General features: G+C 42.0%; 1 protein-coding gene across 2 annotated transcripts in view; it reads left to right on the top strand.

Moving 5' to 3' along the window:
- The window catches only part of NCK2 (NCK adaptor protein 2), an 88,526-nt gene that overhangs the window by 1,038 nt on the left and 65,122 nt on the right, over positions 1–22,366 (top strand). The gene's annotated exons all lie outside the window — the stretch shown is intronic.

The following is a 22,366-nucleotide window of genomic DNA, read 5'->3' as shown; positions in this document are numbered from 1 at the left end:
GGAGTGTGGTTGGGAGTAGGTGGGAGATTATCTTCTTTCTAGCGCCGCCCCCCCCCCCCACACACACACATGGAAGATTTGCTCTCTGGAAGAAAAGAAGGGATATGGACGCTGGTTCCTTCACTCCGTGGTGGAGTCGGGGAGCGAAGGGGTGTCACAGAAGAAAGGAAAGGTTTTACAGTAGAGCAGGACTGGTGGGCTCTGGGGACAAGTGTAGGAGACTGAACAGGTAGGAACAAGGGAAGGTGAGGGCAGGACACATTTTTCCACACACACACCCCCAGCGATGCTTAGTTTTAAGGGGGAGGGGAGAGGATGTCAAGATGGAGCAGCTCTGGTTCGTGCTCAAGTGTTAAATGTTATTCTTTTTCTTTTGTCCCTTGATCCTGTAGGTGTTTACTTGGGATAATGCTATTTAGATCAAGGTATTGTGCACTGGGTGGTTTAAATGTAGGGCATTTCTGGTTTATGCTAACCATTCTTTCTTTCTTTGTGAAAGTAAGCATACCTTTTTAAGGGCTGAAATCTGTATCCTTTGTTTTGCTTTTTTTTTTTTTAAGGGGGTTAGTTCACACATTATGCAAGAGTGAAAGCAGGTACACTCTACAGGGAACGAGTCATTGTTTCCTTACAAGTATGCCTGTTTGCTGTATTCATACTTTACATTTTTAGGTGTATGTAAATGTCTGGCATTTGAGCAAGGGAAACCTTTAATTGTCCTTGACCAGCAGTCTCTCAGTGGGACAGGCTGCATTATTCAGACCTTGGTACAATTTAAATGTGATGTGAAGTTGTCAAATGGGGGACATTTGATAGTACATTCAAATTCCAGCCTTCAGGAGGGTGGTGATGTAGTTGTCAGTTTGCCTGAGTTTGAACACACCAAAGATGACATCAAACCCAGTCCTTAGGGAAGGTTGGCCTGAACTCATCTCACAAGTATGGTCATGTTCATGTCAAGGTATTTCAGTTTAGGCCCGTAATGGTTTTAAATGTCTGTTCCAGTCTTACTGTGCAAATGGAGGACGACTACCGAATTCTCTTTGTAGAATATTGGGTCCTACTCTTGAACTGTTCATTGGTAGGAATTCTGTCAGCATAGGGATACTATAATTCTTCCCACATTTTTTTTTCTGTTCGCCACAGAAAGAATGGTTATTTCTTTTCTACAAAATGGGATAACTGTGCCATATCTTCGCATGATTTCTGTGATCATGATCCTCCTGGAAGGTGTGGATAGTACAGCATTAAAACATGCACACTCCTCAGTAGTCTTTATGTAAATATCTAACTGCTAACTTTCATTCAGGTGAACACAATCTGTGACATACTTTAGGACCACTAGTAAGCAAAATGTGGTCGCGCAGTGGCCCTTGATAATTTCATTCTTCCCAATGGAACTGACATTTTATAGATTTTTATTTCGTACAGCCACACTATTAATGCTGTGCATATCTGTGTTCAGGAGATATGCCAGCAAGCAGTGCTCCCTCTAAGCTGAGTTAGTGTGAGCTAGCTCAGTTTTTTAGCCTCCAGCTCACACAGTTTTGTCTTCGCTCAGGAAGAATGGCTCCAGAGCAAACTAATTTATGCAGTAGTCAAATTGCTTGCTCAGAACTTTAATGCCTGTAGCTCACAAAGCAGTATTTTTGCTCACAAGACTCCACAGCTTAGAGGGAGCATTGCCAGCAAGTAGGTCTATCCTGAAGACTGCTGATTCTTAATAGGTGGAATACCCAGGGCACAGACCATGGTATCCTGTGTTTCTTTAGAGTAAGCTATTTATTTATGTGGAGAAAAGTCAAATGCTGTAGTTGAGGCTCACATTGGGATGGGGAAAACATTTGCTCACTGGCCTTAACCATGGGAGGGCCAGCCTGGAGGCTCAGTCTGCATCAGCTGGTGTTTGTGCTGATGTAATGCTCTATCCATTACACAACCTGCCCATGAGTGAGGATTTGAGGTGGCGCTAAATGTAGGTGGTGGTGGGGGGGAATGAATGGCATTCTTCACCTATCAAATTGTGGAGTCATTTAGCTAGTTACTTAAATAGAGCCAGTTTGTTCTATGAAGTATCTTATTTGTGTACCTGTTTTCTGGAGCCGTAGTGACACTCAAACAGTGTATTAAATTTGAAATTTTAAAACGGGTGTTCTGTATTGTATTTCATCATGTATTTTGTTACAGTATTTGGAACAGTTGTTTAGGATGGGGCATATTGATTGTAGCAGCCGCCCAACATTTCATGAAATGAATGCTGTAGGCTTATTATATAGACACTTAGACCAAGTGGGATGATCCTTCTGTTAGGTACTCCAGAATAACTGCATTGACTTCAGTGGGATTTGAGCCTTCTTTACAGCTGTAATCGAACTCAGCATTTATCTGGAGCATACAGTGTTTTTAATACTTCTGGTTGTCAGTATGTGTATGGGAATGTGCAGGTTACCCAGCTGTTCAGAATTGTTCTTCCTTTCAAACATGATCCAGTTTGTTTAATTTGAATCGTTTGCAGTAGTCAGCTAAAATGATACTGTTAATGTATAGCCCTTTTGGTACAGCAGTTAATCCTCTGCAGTGTTATGCAGAACAATGCTACCCTAGGTTGTCTCTCAGCACTGAGAATAACAGTCTGGGAAAAGTGGAGCCATGTCTTAGGTTTTGAACCAGAATTTCATCACTGTATTACAGTTGTAGTCTCAAGCACACTCACTGGGAAGTAAATTTCATTTAAATCAGTAGGACTTGAATGTTTAGGATTAGGGTTGTCTATTAACTGCTGTTTATAACATTGTAAATAGACTGGAAGCCACTTGGGCAGGTACCATGGCTTTCTTTGTTCTGCACAATACTGAGCATGCTGCTGCTGATCAGTTGGTTATGTGCACGAATTGTAATAGTTGGGTAGGAGGCTGGAATCTTCCAAGAATAGAAGATTTAAAATAGATGTGTTGTTCTTTTACAAAAACTATTTGACGTTCACGTAATATTGGTTCGAAACCGAAGAGCGTAGAAAATAGTGGTATGAATATTAAAGAGTACTGAACACCTTCAGTGAATTAATAATTCTTTATGTATTAACCTGTTGGGAAATGCAACAGGAGATTTTTGGTGTAAGGGTGAAGGCTGTTAACTTTACTTGGGGTTGTTGTTGTTTTTTTAGTTAATGTGAAGAGCCACTTCACTCATATAATTATCCCTGCCTGGAAATAATCTCCCTGTCGGAAAACCATGTAAACCCTTCTGTGATTTTGCTGCAAGTATGTATTGAGAAGGTGGTGCGCAGGTATTGACTTTGGACTTCTGCAAATTTTCTGTCCCAGGAACACCATTTCAGGGTCATTTGAGACAGCAGCAGGAGGGGGACAGTGTGAATGTGGTGCTCTGTGGAGAAAAAAACCTACTGTTAGTGGACATGTTTTATGGGATCCGTGCCAATACCTGTATACTCTCAGCAAAACCAGTGCAGCGACTAGGCGACAGTGCAGCGACAAAAATTTATGTCTGTGTTAGGAATATCACATGTAGACTGTACTTGTATGATTGCAAGTGTATACAGGAGGAAGAATCTGAAGATTAGAAACTCAAATTTCTGTATGTGGTAAACTGACATAAAGTTTAATGGATTATGCTGGTTTAAGTAAAGCTGGAGCCAATGAAATTAAGTTGTGTTAGAACATACATCCTACCTTATAGTATCGATAGAGGCTTCCTTACCAACTAATCTGCTCCCATGGTGAAATTGCATTGTGATTAGTTTTAATTTTCTTTATTTTGTCCATAGTATATGCTTTATACTGAGTAAAAATGCTATGATAGTGACATACCTTGTGATAAATTCAGATGGAGGGAGCGATTGGGGAAAAAAAAACACTCTTCTAAACCCTTGAGAGGACAGAAATAGTATTTGTGACTTTTGTGAAAGTTCCTAGGTAACACACAGCTTATTTTGGTACCTTATATAATTGCAACTTAGATACCAGTCCAAAACACTAGACAAAGATGGGTGCTTAGAATACTGTCTATTTTTATACTTTTCATTAGACCGATGCATTGTTTTGGAGACTAGATCTTCCCATGGCGGTAATATTACTGTTTAAGCAGCAAAAATTGAAAACTGAAATTTGTTATAGTGATGGTTTCCCTTTAGGTAAAATTTCCAGTGCATTTTTTGAAAACTTGGGATAGAATTTTTCAAATGTTTATTTACAATAGTTTATATAAAATATTGTCATAGTGTGCTGAATGCTTTTGGCTATGAGTTTTTAAGCCAGTGTAGTACTGTTGGGAAAGCTACAGAGAGAAGTGAGTCATCTGTTCTTGGAAGCCAGAGTAAGCATGATGTGGCCCAGTTTAGAGAAGCAGGACTTAAGTACTTGAAGTCTACTGTTTTTAGTGGTAATTTGCTCTGCTTTTCAGTGTAGCATCTCTAGTCTAACCGGAATACTATAATGCTGCTTAGTAGAAAAATTATCTAGATATGAATCAAAATGTTTCATGTCTTTACATCATATTGTACATGCCTAGCAAAAAGACACTACTTCGTAACAGAGACATAAGTGCTGAATGTTCTTTATCAGATTTTCTTTTCTCAGACTTCAGAAGTTAAGTGAGATGTGTCTCAATAGCACTCTTCAATTTTATGGAAAGTGATAATGGTGATCAAACTGACTTTGTAAAATATGAATTAGCCTAGTTTTAAAATTATTCTAATAATTTATAAAGATAAAAATAATTCAAAATACTTTGAAATACAACAAGCATTAACCCAAGAACTAGTTTCCATTTTGTCAGTGTCATTCTTCTTATTCAAGCTTTCTCACAATACAAGAACTCGTGGGCACTCAATCAAATTACTGAGCAATCAGGTTAGCACAGATAAAAGGAAGTACTTCTCCACCCAAAGAGAGATTAACACAGGGAATTCACTGCCACCGGAGGTGGTGGCAGCTACAAGCATGGACGGCTTCAAGACGGAATTGGATAAACATATGGAGTAGAGGTCCATCAGTGGCTATTAGCCACAAAATATAGATAGGAACTCTCAGTCTGGGGCAAGTGATGCACTGTATTCTTGGTGCTTGGGGGGGCAACAGTGGGAGGGCTTCTAGTGTCCTGGCCCCATTGCTGGACCTCCTGATGGCACTTGGTATTTTTGGCCACTGTGTGACAGAGTGTTAGACTGGATGAGCCATTGACCTGATCCAACATTGGCTTCTCTTATGTTCTTAAGCTTAATTATCCTGTAATGTAACATTCTCCAATGTTTCAGTGTAAAGTTACCAGAGTTTTCTTCTCCTGAAGTGTGTTAGTTATTTTATTGATAAATATATTATAAAAGATACAAAGTATTGAATTTTGTACTTTGTCAAAGTAATCGACAATTAGAATGAAATATTAAAATCAGAGAGAAAACATTTCAGATTCTGTGTGTTAAACTTGATTTTAGGAGATAACTCTTCAGAACTGAAGAAATACAGTATTATAAGGTGACAATTTTGTTTCTTACCTGAACATGCAGTACTATTGTTCATTATATCTCTCTTCAGAACTACATTTCCATATAGCTAGTGATAAAGAAGAGTTAGAAATATTTTAATGAATGAAATATGATACTGAGCAAATCTGCTCTTAAGTATGATAGATGAAAATTTTTCACCCAGGCAATTTTCAACTATTCTGATCATTATATACTTCAAACACAAGTTCATTGAAGGAACTTTTCCAGTACAACAACAAATTTTGTCACTCTGTGAAATGCATGTCCTTGAGTTGCCAGTTGTGTTACTTGAAGGTGGTTCCCAAACCTTTTAAATCTATTGAGCCACTTTGCATCCTGTGCTCCCAACCCCTTTACTCACCCTCTTCCCACATCTCATGGTGGGGAGAAGGATGAAGGAAGGTAGTTGGTAGGAACATGGCAAGAGGTTCAGTGGCTTCATCATTGTCATTTTTGGTACCCTCTCTAGAAGGTAGGGAGAAAACGTAGCTATTAATTTGGGTATCCAGTGTATCCAGACACAGCACTCAGCCAACAGATAGTTTCCAACAATGTTCATATTATTTGGTCGAATGCCACCAGTCAAAATGATTTGCATAACAAAACAAAATAGTTGTGCCACCAGCTTTTCATATATGTGTGTTCCACCTTCCTCCAAAGAATAAAGGTGGGTATATAAAATCCCTTAACATTTGAAATTAACTTGTGGTAGTGGTATACTGCAAATTAATAGGGAGACATCTTCATTTCTGATAAGCATTGGAGAAAACGGAATTATCCCAAATGAGAAGCAGGAGCAGTTGGTGTTTTAGCAGACAGCTGAGCGTGGTAATACATTTTGTTCCCTGCCACCTACTCTTGCTCCATTTGGAGAATGGTTGAAATAAATATGGTTTATTGAATGCCCCCTAACTGATGTCATTCCAGATATATGGTTCCTAAACAAGCAAAAGTAGCTCTCATCACAAAATGGAAATGGGATGATTTTTATTGGAATGTTAAAGGCAATGTAAAAAAAGATGGTAGGGAGAAAGGCGCAATTCTGCAGCCCTGTCTCAATGGGTGACCTACGGTTCAAGGAGTTAAGAATGTTGCTTCTGCGTCAGATCCTTGTATTGGCTTGTAATAAGTATGTAAATATAATGTTGTAAGGGCAATATAAGCAGTCATTTCAGGGGGAAGAGAGTTGTGGTATTAAAAACTTTCCAGGGCTTTATTTTTCTGCAGAAAAAATTCCATTTGTAAAGATTCATTGTTTCATAAAATTAACAATAATGAGCGGATGCCCTTGCCAGTACAATATTAGGCAAGCTTGGCAGTTTCAGAGTTGTAATTAATGTTTTCCAGGATATTTTTTCCCCAGGAATTGTGGAAGAGAGCACATATATGTTTTGTTGATTGGTAAATTGTGGGTGGGGGTAAAATTACAACTACTTTTTTTTAAAATAAATTTTATTTTAACTGTTTAAGGGAATACAGAAAAAAGAAAAGGAATAGGGGGAAAGGAATATAAGATATGATTACAAAAACAAAATACAGAGGGCAATTTCGCAGATATTAAGGACAATAAATACATGTGTATATGCAATGAAGATGCGAGATGGTATCTTAAAAAGCAACTATAACAACCTACTCGACTTATTCTACCATTTTCTCATGATATCATTTTTATCAGTCTTATTGATCTTATCTATTAAATACAGCTACTAATAATCCAAATTAAAAAATCAAGTTTGTCTGTGCCAGTCAAATTCTTCTGTTCCATGGTGGGAGGCATATTATAATCGCCAACCTGATATGGAACTTACAAGCAATTCAAGTGATACTACTGAAAGTGGTAGTGAAAACGGAGGTTTCCAGTAAGAGTTAAATTCTGTTGAAATAGATTAGTTGTTAACTGTGTTCATGAGGTGTTGTGCATAGTGTTTTGGGAGTGCTAAAATTAGTGTGTGAGTAGTTTTCAGTGCCTTCATTTTTTTTGTTAAATTTAAACAGTGAATTGTAGTGTATGCTATATTGTCTTTTTCTTCATCCAGGGAAAAGCTCCAGTGGATCCATGCCAGTGTCTTGTCTAGTTCAGCAAGCACCATACATTTTTCATTTAGCAAGTAGACTGGATGAAGAATTCCTTTATTACTTAAGTATTTATATGCTTTTTGCTACAGACATGCTAGCATTATTCCATCCAAGCAATGCCTTTTTTCCTGCTTGTTGGCACAGATGGAACATCTTGCAAATTATGCAAGTTCCATCACTTGAGATGAGGACATAAGGGTATAAAACTTATAGGAAGAACCCAAGTTTGAGGTAAGTTGAAAGACTAGTTTCTTGCTGGCAGCAGCTCCAAGCCATCTCTTCGTTAAAGAAAGTCATTCTATTTTCAGAATGATTGCTTAACTTGAAATAATACTTTAATGACACAGTATGTAGGGTTACAGGTGAACACTGATATTCAGGTTGCTTTTATTGTGCTCAGGTACCAGCAAACATATATCAAAGATATATTTAGTAGTATTGAATATGCTTTGATTGTGTTGCACTTCCTAGTTCAGTATTTTAATAATGTTAGTTTCAATAATGTTAGTTTCATTGATTCCTAGTAAAATTCTGAAGCTTTGTTTCAGGAATTTATTTCGCAGTTCAGCTCTTGACTTTGGTCTCATTCATAAGGGCTTTTCAACTCACTTTGGCCTCTGAAGGCCAACAGATTTTTTTAAAGGGTTTCACACAGCTTAAGGATAAAATGCTGTCCTTCCACAGAGTTAGTTCAAAATGGGTAGCTGTGTTAGTCTGTCTGTAGCAGTAGAGTCACTGCTCTGCAGAAATGAGCAGTGACTCACGAAAACTCATACCCCACCACATACTTTGTCAGTCTTTAAGGTGCTACTGGACTCTTGCTCTTTTCTACTGTCCTTCCCAGGGCTTTTTTGGTAGAAAAAGCCCAGCAGGAACTCATTAGCATAATAGGCCACATCCAACAGCAGAAACCTATTAGCATATTAGGCCACACCCCTGACAGCACAGCTCATTGGCATATTAGGCCACACCCCCATGTTACCAGAAGTGTGCTCATCCATGCCACACACACCTTTTGCTTCTTATTCTGTTTACCTTGTTTTTTGTCCAAACCCAGGGCTTTTTTGTAGCAGGAACTCCTTTGCATGTTAGGCCACACACCCCAATGTAGCCAATCCTAATGAGTTTCTGCTTTTGGGTGTGGCTATTATGCAAATGCGTTCCTGCTGGGTGTGGCCAACTTGGGAGCCAGCCAGAACTCCGTTCCTGTGCGTTCCTGCCCCAAAATAGCCCTGGTCCTTCCACAGTTAATGAAGACTTAATATGGGTTTTCTAAAACCTGTTTTGATCAGGGTTTATTTTTTCAGGGGGTTATCTTTAAGTTGTAAGAATGAAATCTCAAAACAGTTCATTTCACTTAAGAAACCAAAGTGGGCTTAAAGAGCCCATGTGAAAGTCAAGTAGAGCAGCGCTGCATGACATTACAGTGCTACATTAATCATTCTCAGGCAGAAAAATAATATAAAAAAGATTTAGTACATTTTTCCTATGTATTACTTTTCGTTTTTTGTGTCTGTGGGTGACGGAGATGCACGCATGAGTGTTCCAGGCCTGATTGTCAGGATTGTTGATAGCAGATATGTAGATGTGTACATTAAAGCATGGCATGTCATTCAAGACCTGGGAAAGAGTGTATTTATTCAGTCTGGTTTTGTATACAGTGTTTAGAATAGGTTAGTGATCCAGTAGTTCATCCTCCTGCTAACTTAGTGCTTGTGTTCTCTGCTTCCTGCCTTGTGTTAGAAGATGTCTGTGTTGGAGACATCAAGATTCATGTGACACTGGTGCGGTGGCACAACTGTTTTGAACAGCTTGAAGGAAAGTGAGTTGGATTCCTTGATTGGCTTCTTGAGTAGTCGAGTCAGCTGTGGATATTGGAAACAAGATGAATGGGATTTTTTCAGTCCTGGTGAGAAGGGCTAACATGTTTTAATTTATAACAGAATTCTTTTGTTATCAAAGTTGAGTAACTTGAATGTGAAAATATGAAAATAAAGCCATTGTAAAGAACATGTGTAAGAGATTAGAGGGACATTGGTAACAAGCTAGAAAAAATGGTTGCTGTGCAGTATTCATTCCAGTACAGTAGGAAAGTACAGATCATATCAATGGGTTAAGCTCAGGGAAATCCAAGAGTATTATATATTTAAGTTGCGAATTTCCTCTGTATCACTTTCCATTCATTCTGCCCCTGAATGATGCTGGGAGTGTTGAAAATGGGACCTTGGGGCAAGGCTCAGCTCCTTAATCCCTGCACCACCACAACCATAAACAAGCTGACCATCCTAAAGCTTAGGTGGCCACTCACGGAACTTGAGGGCTCTCCCAGAAGATGTATGTGACTGTAGGGAGCCAGTCAGAGAACAGCTGGATTTATATACAAGCTCTTTCTTCGACTTGATTCCTCAGCCTTAACTTATTATGACGGGATCTGGCTTGGCCTCGGCCTGCCTTTTGGATCTCCTGTACCATACCTGGCCTGCCTATGACTGCCTCCTACCTCTGCTCCTGTCATATCAGACTTGATCTCAAGCTTGCCTACAACTACCCCCACTCAAAAAAAAAATCCCTCACAAACCATTGCTTATAATGTATGGTTTTTTGAAAAATAGAAAATAAATAATATATATATTAAAAAATCCCTCACAAACCATTGCTTTCCTGTATCTCTCTCATTTGTCTGCGACAATGCTACTTTCCTCTGGCCTGATTCCTGACCAGTGAGGTTGGTGTATTTGGCCTGTCTCCCAGCCGACCCTGACAGATCCACTGTTTTATTTCCCAAAGCATACTTATTTTAGGAACTGCTTTTATTTTTATTCAGAAGCGTAGCTTGGACTTTCAGTCTGCAAGTAAGAAACTGTTCCCAGTAGATAAATATATCTTTTAGTGCTGTTGTAGCCTATTCCTACCAGTGTGCTTCTTTAGGGCAATCCTCTCAGGAGCAGGCAATACAAGACCTGCAGAAAGCTTTTCTCCTGAACATTACAGTTCTGTGGTGGATGTTAATTTGTGTTTTGATCTATGAAGAGGCTTTGGGCGACTGTGGTATGTGATCGTGTCCTTCATGGAACACAACAAAGAAAGTGGTGTGTATCCTCGTAAAAGGTGTAAAGTTGACTGGTGTTCCGTTGGGCAATGCCTTGACCGAAGGAGATTGCACCAGTGGTGGCATGTGAAGGGTTTTTTAGGCGAGCCGAGAGATCAAATGGGGAAAAAAAGAAGATACATAGATACGATGAAAAATAAATGGGTACTACATTGCAGAAATCTGGAAGTCGCTTAAAACGCTTAGTGGATCTGAACAGAGATTTAAGGCTCCCTTCATTGCTGCACTTTGGCACCCATCCAGGATGGAAGATGCTGATTCTGTAGGAAAGACACATATATCAGTTTCTCCCACTTGGTGATATTTTTCACTCTGAAGAGGCTAGGACTGCATGCTAGCACATACCCTCAGACAATCCACTGGCCATGGTGAGCCTGAATTGAGGCTTCTTCCCAGTACCAGTAGGAGGTAGATGGCTGGCTGGATGGAAGAAGGGAGCAGAAGCAAAGGCCTTCCCCAGTGTCCCTCCCATAGATGAGTTAGGCTCATCTATATAGCATTGCAGTCGGAAGAACATGGGTATTTCTGAACCTGGAACTATTGAGAAGAGACCATGTTCCATCCCTGGCTGTGTTGTGCTTTGGGGACGACTGCCTTTGAAATTCAGCATTATGTCAGATGCCATGAGAGACACATTGTGTGGGGGGCTGCTAGAGCCAGACAAAAGGTTGTGGGTGCCTTTCGTACAAATGGGTAATTAAAAATGTGATAGATTGGGATATAAGGCTGTCCCTCTTTATTGCCAGGAAATATGTATATATACGAACCCAGGTAGGTCAGTAACCCTTCACACCAAGTAGCGTGGATTTTTCTGTCTTTGGTTCCCCTTGCTCTCTTGCTTGATCCTCTGCCATTTCATCAAGCGTCAGTAGTTGAATAAACTTGCTTATGAAAGAAGGACTTTAATATCCGTTGGTTTATCTAATTTTTTTTATCATCCTGTTTAGACTTTCAGAATGTATTCGGTTGAGATTGATCATTGGTGTGTGAAATGACCAAATTACAATAATGTGGCATTTTGTGAAGTAATGCATTTTCATGTCCACCTAACAGAAATGAGTATAATATACCAATAGCCACATTTTTTTATGCTTCTGGTGTGGAAATGTAGTGATCTATCATTAGCTACAGTCAGAAATATATTTAGCAGATGCCTCAGCATAAACAACTGAAGAAAATAGCCGCCACCTTCCAGGTTAATTATCATTACAGCGTACCTAGGCATTTGAAATTTTTTACTTTTGACTAAACCTTACTTGCAAGAGTGTGATGTCTCATCTGGGTGACCTGCAAGGACTCATGGAGGAAGGAAAATCCCATCCCCCCTGTCAATCCTTCCCTTTTCCTCCACTCCAGTTTTTGCCTTCAAACCTAATGGCCTGGTTTCCTTCACCCTCCCCAATCTATCCAGTGTTCTTTTTCTTTGCAGCTGATCCACACCCTTTTTAATGCTTTTCTTTCTTTTTTTTTTGGTGTCATATTGTAGCTAAGCAACCCAAGATGTTGGCCAAGGATGTTTTTTTTTTTGGAGGGGGTGGCATCTGCTGGATGTATTTGCATTTGGCTGTTTATAACTTTCAGTTTTTATTTAACATTCTTTATTTTTGTGCAAAGCTATGGGTGGCTCCAGAGTTGCATGGAAAATGTACCCTAGCCTTGGGGTAGCCTCCTTCTTTTGATTTGTGTTGGTGGGCTTTTCATTGCTGTTAGATAGAGTTGAAGAATATTGGCTTGGGTCACATGGGGCTGCACTGTGTATACAGCATTTTTCCTACATCCTACCTCTCAGCAGTCTTCTGTGCCCTTCAGATTTTGTCCCCATAGGTCAGAGAATGCCCAGAAAGCATCATGGGTTCAAACTGGAGGGCCTGCAGTGACAGGAGAGGAACTTGCAAAATCGCTCACTTATGAGAGAGAGAGTGACTACAGGATTAGACAGCCATTGTATGATAATGTATTGAACATTTATTGAACTTTTATCGAACTTTTATTGAAAAAGGTAGAAAAACCATTTCTACCAGAACACCATTTTCTGAGGTGTTGTTCATATGTCACATATAACCACAATAAGGGAACAGCATGCACAAATACAACTTGTTGAACCTATGTGTGCACCTTGTTCCTGATTTCTCTATTCTGATGCTGAGAAGTGAAGCTGAACACTAACTCTGGTTACACTATCACAGGTGAATAGGCATTCAGGACATCCAGTCATTCTGTAAATACAGTAGCAAAGAGAGAATGTGTATATTTGTAATGGTTCCTTGGTAGTAGGAGAATCAACAGAAGAATATTCCTTACCTGTACTGGTACTCAAAACACTGATCTTTATGTCTCTGCCTCACTCTACTACACCTAAAAACTCTATCAAGAATTAGACCGAGAATGTAACCTCGCTCCTTCCAGTTACAATTATCAGCTTTTAATGGAATCTGAGATGTCACCTTGGTAAACTACCATAGCGAGTAAACTGGGAACCTTGAATATCCCCCCTTGAATCACTCATTCTACTTTCAGAAACAGAGGCATTTCAAAAAATAAGGAACAGATTATTGGAGGTAGAGCTATCTGATTCGTACAATGCAACCAATAAGACCTGCTCTCCCCTTACCCATGGGATAGGGTTAGGGTTACGGTATCCCACTGTAGGACTTCTTCCTAGTTACCTCTACCAACTACAGACTCCAAAATTTCCCAGAATGTTTCCTCTTGCTAGACTTAATGTTTTACCTTCAGCGATTTTAACTGGAAGATTTCAGGGTATACCCCTTACTAATAGACATTGCCCTTGTTTAAATGGAATTTATTGAAACAGTGCCTCACTTGTTGTTAGAATATCCTTATTATAATGATATTAGACAAAGTATTTTATCTTCAATCATCCAGCATTATGGATTTTCCTGATATGTATAAATTGTTGGGGTTTTTTGCTTAACAACACTGATGATAATATAACTGATTCTATGGCAAAGTGTTTATATACTGCTTTTCTTATATGAAGTAATATACTGTAATTTAGGGACATTTTAACTCATGATTTAACCTACGATTAATTCTTTTATGTACTGGCCTTAATGTTTTCCCTTTTATAATGCCAATAAAGGTAAACTAATTGACTCTCAGTACTGTTGGCTATAGTATCCCACTGAGCTGGGACTAAGGGGCACCAGGTTACAGTGATTTGAGTCCTGTCTGGGGAGTTGGTTCGAGAAGGTGGTTTTGGGGGAATTCCCGCTCTGACCCATGGCTGTTGGTCTGTGTGGTTCTGTAGTGTTCAGTCTTATCAGAGGTCATCAGGAGGTATGTGTTGTGTTGCCACCAATATGGGGGTGATAGCCAGCTCTGCCTTTTCCACCTAATTCTGATGCTTAGAGTCTGAAACTGAATCCTGGCAAGACAGAGGGTCTCTGGGTTAGTAGAAAGGCAGACTGGAGGCGTGAGATCTCTCCTGTCTTGGTTGGGGTTAGACTCCCCTTGAAAAGCCAGGTTCTCCCTCTGAGGTGGATGACATCTTGTGGGTGATTCCAATCCATCACTTAGGGAGGCAGGACTAATTTCAATTACTTCCTGTTTCCTGTAGTGGGAGTCACCCAAGGCTCAGTTCTTTTCCTGCCTCAGAAGGGAGAGCAGCTAGGTGTAGGCTCTGCCTAACCCTATCTTTCTGAGTTAACTTACTTTCACTTTCTCCTTCCATCTTTGCTGTTCCCTCTCTCTGAAGAAACTTAAGAAAAATCAAATCCTTTTCTTCTTCCTATATATTATCCTCTCTCCCCCCCCCCCTTTGGAGGTTGAGCATTGCCGGGCCGGTTGCTATCTTAATGGGAGGGGGATCTCACAGACCACCTCCCGTGGCATTAAGAGAGGATAGCAATGGATTTCTCTCTATTCCGGAGATAGAGGCTGTGGCTAGGGCTGCCAAATCGGGCCGGGGGGCGGGGAAACCCCTGCTTTGGAGGCCCGATTTCCGCCGCGGCGGAATCGGGCCCTGGGGGAACCCCACCCCCACGTGCGCGTCACAGGGAAGTGATGTCATGACGCCGGGCATGCTGGGGGCGGGGCCACAGCCATTTGAGGAGAAAACTCTGTGCCCGGCGTCATAACGTCACTTCCCTGTGACGTGCATGTGGCGCGCGCCGGGAGCCGGGCTGGAGTCCCCCGCCACAAGGGTAAGTGCCATTTGGCAACCCTAGCTGTGGCAGTGGCTGACGCTCAACCAGCAGAGCAAGGCGAGGATGGCATTCCAAAGCGTGCCAAGCAGCTGCACACCCCTGCAGCATTTACGGAGCCCGCGCCAGCCTCAGCAGCCATTTTGGAGTCCACTGGCCGCTCTATGCTTTAAGACGGAAATGGCGAGCAGAACCTAATCCTGCACATGATGCACCCCGAGACCTATGGTTCAAGAGGGCTCATCGAACTAGGCGTGATTGTGCTGATAATGCTCAAGGGGACGAGGAAGATGACGAGTTGCAGAGCAGGTCAGGAATGTTGGCAATCCCCAGTCTGTCCCCTTATTTCCAAATGTAATGGCCTTCTTTATAAGAGCCATGGGGGAGGAAATAGTGCATTTCTGCAGATCCAGGGGATCCATGGCTACTATATCCTCCTCCTCCTCCCTCTCTCCTTGGAGGTGCAAGAACAGAGTCAGCTGTCCCAGCAAAGTTGCACAAAAAGGGTTCCCCAAGGAGCACTGCCTATTTGATCTGTCTTCACGTGAGAGGGATAGCCTCTCACATGTCTCTGGTTAAAAGGGGGGCTTTCATGTAATAATGGTGAATAGGGGGAAATAATTGTCTCAGACCAGTCCTTTAGATATTTCAAGGGCGAGGCTTTTCAGTATTTGCTGTCTAAGACCCTATCAGCACTCAATATACAAGGACCCCAAAAGGCAGGGGACAAGAGTGCTAATGCCCAAGGGCAGAAAGATGGCACAGAGCTCATTGATGAATTCTTTCCTCCAGCTAATTGCTCAGAAAGAGCCTTCCTCTCCTCTGAATTCTATGTGAGACAGATGAGGAAGACTGGGCAAAGCCAATAACAAACAAACCATTTCCAGGGGTTGTTAAAAAGTCGTACCCTTTGATAACATCTGCTTCAGATCTTTTGCAGGTACCTGTGGTTGATGCACCAGCAACTGCCCTACAATCCTTTGGGTTGCTCTCTGAAGATGAACATGAGGCCATTTCCATGGCAATCAATATGCCAGCTGCAGCATCCACAGTTTCTAAAGCAACTATTGTGTGGATGCGTAAGTTGATAGAGAGGTTACCATGCAGCAACCGCAGACTACTGGAGGGCAGTGTTCCCTCTAAGTTGAGTTAGTGTAAAGTAGCTCACAGTTTTTTAGCCTCCGGCTCACACCTTTTTGTCTTAGGAAGGATGGCTCCAGAGCTAACTAATTTATGCAGTAGCCAAACTGCTGGCCCACAACCTTGGTGCCAGTGGCTCGCAAAACGGAGTTTTTGCTCACAGGGCTCCACAGCTAGGAGGGAGCATTGCTGGAGGCTGCCAATAGGATCTTGAAAGCCATCTCCTATACTGCCGATGCCACACTAGACACCATGGTCTTTGCTTCCAGGGCGATGGCATCAGCAGCCGCTAGTCGCATCATCTGACTAAGAGTTTGGCCTACGGATTACCAATCTAATGCCATCATCACAGCAGGCCCATTTCAGGGAGACAAGCTGTTCGAGGATCCATTGGAAACAAACATACAAAGAAATAAATCTTAGTGGAAACCTGCAACAAGAAGAAGGCTCTACCCAAGACCATACCGCTTGGGGGATAAGATGGCAGCAGGCCCCTCTTTTTTTCCATTCATACCATACTCTGTCCCTGTAAACAAACAAGAGACCGGGGTCTACTCCATCTTCTTCACGGTCCCCAAAAAGAACAGTGATTGGAGGGCTATGCTAGATTTGAAATACACAGATATGTTGAACCCAGACACTTTCGCATGGAGACCCTCAGATCCATTGTAGAATCCTTACGACCCAGGGAGTTCCTCTCCTCCATCGACTTGGCAGAGGCATACATGCACGTTCCAATCTTCTTACACCATCAAAGAGTCCTACATTTCTGCGTGGAGGAGACTCATCCTCAGTTCCGAACCCTGCCCTTCGGCGTCTCATCAGCTCCCTGGGTGTTTACAAAGATCCTGGTTCATCCGGTCGTTTGTTTTCAAGGGATTCGCATTCGCAGTGCTTGCAAGATTTCGGGTTCCTGGTGAACATGCAGAAAAGCTCTCTGACTCCCACACAGCATCTGGAACACTTGGAGTGGTGATGGACACTCAAGCTACAAAGCTTTATCTTCCTGTCAAAAAGGCCAGAAAGATCAAAGAGTAGGTTAACCAAATTATTCAAGCCAGGACTTTACCCTGACCAAGATGATGGGCCTCACGGTCGTGGCTTTTGACACGCTACAATGGGGAAGGTTTTCACTCCAGAGTCCAGTGTTCCCTTTAAGCCAAGTTTGTGTGAGCTGGCTCACAGTTTTTTAGCCTCCGGCTCACACATTTTTGTCCTCGCTCAAGAAGGATGGCTCCAGAGCAAACTAATTTATGCAGTAGGCAAATGGCTCGCTCACAGCTTTAATGCCAGAAGCTCACCAAGTAGAATTTTTGCTCACAAGACTCCACAGCTTAGAGGGAACATCGCTCCAGACAACTACAACTATTTTTACAGCCATACCAAAACTCTGTTGCCTTATAGATAGATCTTTCCTTGAAGTGGGCAGATGGTCCATAGTACCTCTCCAGGTGAAATTAAGTCTGCGCTGGTGGACCAAGTTGAACAATCTGTCTCAAGGCAAGTCCCTTTGGATCCAGGACCAGATCCAAAATTTTCTGTAACACCAGTCTATCAGACTGGGGGGGGCACCTTACTCCATCAACCAGTGTAGGACAGATGGTCCATAGCAGAAAGGAAACTGCTGTTTAATCTCCTGGAGCTTCGAGCCATTAGGCGGGCCCTTCAAGACTTCGCCCCTCAGATCAGGGGGAACCACATCCTTGTTCGGATGGACAACATCTCAGCGAAGGCTTACCTCAACAAACGGGGGTTCCAGGTCCTTAGCCTTACACAGGGAAGCATCTCAGTTATCGAATTGGGCAGAATCCAATCTGACATTGATCAGGGCAGAGTATGTGAAAGGGAGTCATCAACACCCAAGCAGATTGGCTGAACAGCCAGACAGTCCAGGAGGGCGAATGGTCCCTACACAAAAGAGTTTGTTTTTTCCGGCTCAGAGCGGCAACACTGGGAACTCCACAGTAGACCTATTTGCCTCTTCGCTCAAAAACCAACTGGACAGATTTTACATCAGATATTTTCATCCCCAGGCGGAGGCCACGGATGCTCTTCTGTTCCCTTGGCCCGAGGGGCTCCTCTATACGTTTCCTCCTCTTCCTGTATTTCCCAAGGTTCTCCGTAGGATACAAGTTCTAAGTTCACGTCACTACAGGAGATGGTGGTGACTCTTCCTCTAGCCATTCCTGTCTCAGAAGACATGCTGCTTCACGGTTCAGTTTGGCATCCCAGGCCAGGGTGGTTCTGCTTACCTGCATGGAGATTGAAAGGGACAAGCTATCAAAACTAGGCTACAAAGAGGCAGTCATCAATATGATCATGGCCTCTAAGCCGTCTACCTCAAGGATCTACAATACTACTTGGAAGGCCTTTGTTTGATGGGCTTAGCAGAAGAAGGCTGACCCATTGCATCCGGAAATTAGATCACTACTGGAGTTCCTACAAGGACGATCTGGTAAGTGGTCTCAGGGCAGTGACCCAAGAAACAGATGGTGGCCCTGGCTTTGGTCCTGCCCCGGTACAATTAACATCCCTCAGCACTCTCACATTCACCGTTTCTTCAGAGGGGCATTATTCAAGGATTCTCCACAGAGACATAGGTTTCCAACTTGGAAGCTTAATACTGAATGGCCGATGTAGCCATTCTGCTCAAATTCCCGAGGATGAAAACTTTGTTCCTGCTGGCCATTACTTCAGCCAGGAGGATTTCGGAACTAGGCACTCTGTCAATTCAGTTGGAGCTGTGTTTTTCACAAAGACAAGGTAGTTCTGAGAACAGATTCCACCTTTTTTGCCTAAAGGTCAATACTAAGTTTCACAGATCACAAGAGATTTGTTTGCCATCATTTTCTCCGAATTCAACCCATCTGGAGGAAAATGTTTGGCATACACTGGATGTGAGGCGAGTGCTCAAATGCTATATTCTCAGAATGGCCTGTTTCAGATGGACAGAAGATATGTTTGTTAACATTTTTCTTCTTCACACAGGGAGAAAGATGTCTAACTCTGCCATAAGCAACACTATGAGGTCCTGCATTACTGTAGCCTACAGGCATATGAAACGAGTTCCTGCAGGTATCACGGCCCACTCTCTTCGCAGTGCTGCAAGGAATATGGCCTTTGCCAACAGGGCATCGGTGGAGGAAGTCTGTAGGGCTGCTACGTGGTCTTCATTCTCCACATTCATCAGGCATTACAAGATATGTATGACTCCGCTGATGCAGCATTCGGACGGAGAGTGCTGCAGTCTGTTCTGACTCTTGATGACAACCACCCTCCCAAAAATTAGGGGCACTGCTCTGGGAGGTCCCACAAGATGTCCTCCACCTCAGAGGGAGAACGACCATTGGTTACTCACCATGAAGGGTCCTTCTTCTCTGAGGATTGGAGGACATCTTGGCCCTCCCGGGTCGTTATTTCCTCTATCTACTATGCTGTTCTTTCACACTCTATTTAAAAATAATAATAAGATTACATGAGAGAGAGGACTCACCTTTTTCTTCCTGTTCCAGTGTTTGTGATTTGGCTATATTCTTGTTGTTGATGTTCAAGTTCTCTTTTTTACAGTGGTTAAGTTAGTGTATTGCTTTTGGAGCACCAGAACTGAGCGTTCCCACTACAGAAAACAGGAAGTAATTGAAATTAGTCCTGCCTCCCTAAGTGATGGATGGGAATCACCCACAAGATGTCCTCCAAACCTCAGAGGAGAAGGACCTTTCACGGTGAGTAACCAATGGTTGTTCTCACTTTGGGAGTACTACTTGACACCACAGTCACCTTAGAAAATCAAGTGAGTGTGGTGGTTCAGAGCACTTTTGCCCAGGTTTGGCTGGTATATTAATTGTGCCCATTCCTCATTCAGTCAGATCTAGCCACAATGATCCAGACCTTAGTTAATTATAGACTGGACTATTGCAGTGTGCTCTACATGGGGGGCTACTTTTGAAGGACATTCAGAAGCTGCAGCTGGCATCGAATGCTGCAAGTAGACTGCTGGTCAAGGCCAGCTATCAGGAGCATGTGACCCCAGTACTACAGCAATTGCACTCACTTCCAGTCCGCTCCTGAGCCCAGCTAGTTTTGTCCTTTAAAGGCCATTATGGCTTGGGAGTGGACCAGGATATCTGAAGGACCTGTGTTTTCCTGTATGTTCTCCCCAGGAATTAAGATCGCTGGGGAGAGGCCCTCCTCCTGATAGTCCTATCTACCAAAGAAATTTGTCTGGGTACACCAGAGAAAGCCTTTTGGGTGGCAGCACCACGATTACGGAACAACCTACTCAGGGAGGTGCACGTAGCACTTTCAGTCTTCAGGAGACAGTTGAAGACAGTTTTATTTAGGGCTATTATTCGATTAGTTTAGTTTTTTATTCATTGGCAGTCCTAATTGTGATTCTAAAATGGTCTTTTAGGTATTTCTTTGGTAATTGTTTTTATTTACATTGTAAACTACCTGGAGTCCCACACAGTAGAACGGAAGCTAATAAATGTTTTAAATAAATAAAAACGTTACATGCCACAGCAGGCTCTTGTTCTTTATCCTGATGAGGACATCAGTCACTTGATGGGAAGGGACACGTGTGAGACCGCTGGTAGAAACCTTAGCCTCGCTCTTGTTAGCTGTGTGCTTTTATAGGTGCTTCTCCATCCAAGCCGACATATGCTGTGTTGAGCTTTCTTTGGTGCTTCTAATTCTGCAGAGAGATAATTGTGCCAAGAGGAATACCATATCTGTTTTTAGCAGTATGCCCCTCCAGTTCCTTAGCAGACATGATTCTGTAAGTTTTGGCCAGGTGAGTAATGTTTGTCATAAAGATGTCTTTTAGCTGTGACTTGTCCTCTGTCCCTTGAGTTACGTAAAATGTTAAATTTTGAGTGTCAGCTGGCCTGCATAGAGGGGCTGAGAACCAAGTTAGTATTTCATGAATTGTTGTAATAACTTCTGGCATTGTGGCATTAATTTACTTAGCTAACCAGAGTTATGTGAGCACTCACGTGTCAAACTTAAAGAACTCTATCCGAATGGATTTTTAGGACACCCTGTTGCCTGTCATTTAGATACTTTCAGATGTGTGCGCTTTATCACGAGTGTCCTTATTATGGAATTTTTTGCCTGTAGAAACCATTTCCATTTTAAAGGCCTGTCTTCTAATAGAATGCAATATGGTTGCCACTTATTGGATTTTGTCATACAGAGAATGCTAACTCTATAAAGGATTATTTTACTTCAGCATGAACCCATGGCAGTCTTTGAAAAAGAAGCATAAATTACAGTGAGGATAAAAGGGATTTCTGAGTTAGTAGGCTTTTGTTAAGACAGCTGTCTCTCAGGAGAGCTGAACCCTCCTCCCTATACACACCTCTTGCATTTAAAATCTACATGACAGATGAACCCTTTTAAACATATTTTTTTTAAAACCCTCTCTTGCTACTTACCTGGGTTTCAAATTTAAACCCTGCAGTCGTCAAGATAGAGATAGTAAGCATAGGTTTCAGATTTGAACCCTGCACCCATCTATGGAGATGATGTTGATAACTCTCAGTCTGTTAAGTGTTACAAAGAAAACTGAATGGTTAAACCAAAAGGCCTTGCTTTGGTCGTTGAGCAAAGGCTTCAATCACACCCCTGTGCCCCTGCTAGTCACCACCAGTGGGGGTAGAGTGGAGGCAGGGATATCATCACATGCTGACATACTGTGTTTCATTATCAGGGACAGAGGAGACACTGTGGTGTTGCACTGTGGTTTGGAAGCAGGTATGCAATTGTTAGGCTGGGTAGACACATGTTAATGTGTGTTGTGGGTGGGATTAGTAACAAGCACAGTCCTTGCATTCTTTGTACATAACAGACACCGAGACAGCCAGAAAAATGCCACATAATTTGGTATTGTCACGTACAAGAAGCAAATAAGTATAAAGGAATTTAAGAAAAATAAAATACCTAGCATGTACATCATGCAGAAGTCAGATGAGATTTCATTCCGTAATGTTTTTAGTCCTTAGCAAACAAATTAATCTTGAAATGCTGCTGCTGCTCTTTTTAGAGTCATGTGATGGTTGTAAACCACTTTATATTCAAAATGATACCCACCCCCAAAGTTTTAATAACATTTAATTCTGTTGCTGGTAGAAGTAGATTTCAGAGATTCAGGAATATGCCATAGCTGTAATGTTAGGGTAACATTTGAACAGCTGAAGAAAAATGCATAGTTAGTGGTGATTAGAGATTTTTTGCTGTGTTTTCTCATCAGAGTGAATAGGTTTTCATGACTGGAAACCATAGATTCTGTTGCCCCAATTTTTTATTTATTTATTTATTTCAGGTATTTCTACCCCGCCCTACCCCGCAAGCGGGCTCAGGGCGGCTTACAAGGGG

The sequence above is a fragment of the Gekko japonicus genome, unplaced genomic scaffold, assembly GCF_001447785.1.
Source record: "Gekko japonicus isolate JY-2015 unplaced genomic scaffold, Gekko_japonicus_V1.1 scaffold718, whole genome shotgun sequence".
Lineage (NCBI taxonomy): Eukaryota > Metazoa > Chordata > Lepidosauria > Squamata > Gekkonidae > Gekko > Gekko japonicus.
The sequence above is the reverse complement of the archived record's forward strand: the minus strand, read 5'-3'. Positions and strand labels throughout refer to the sequence as shown.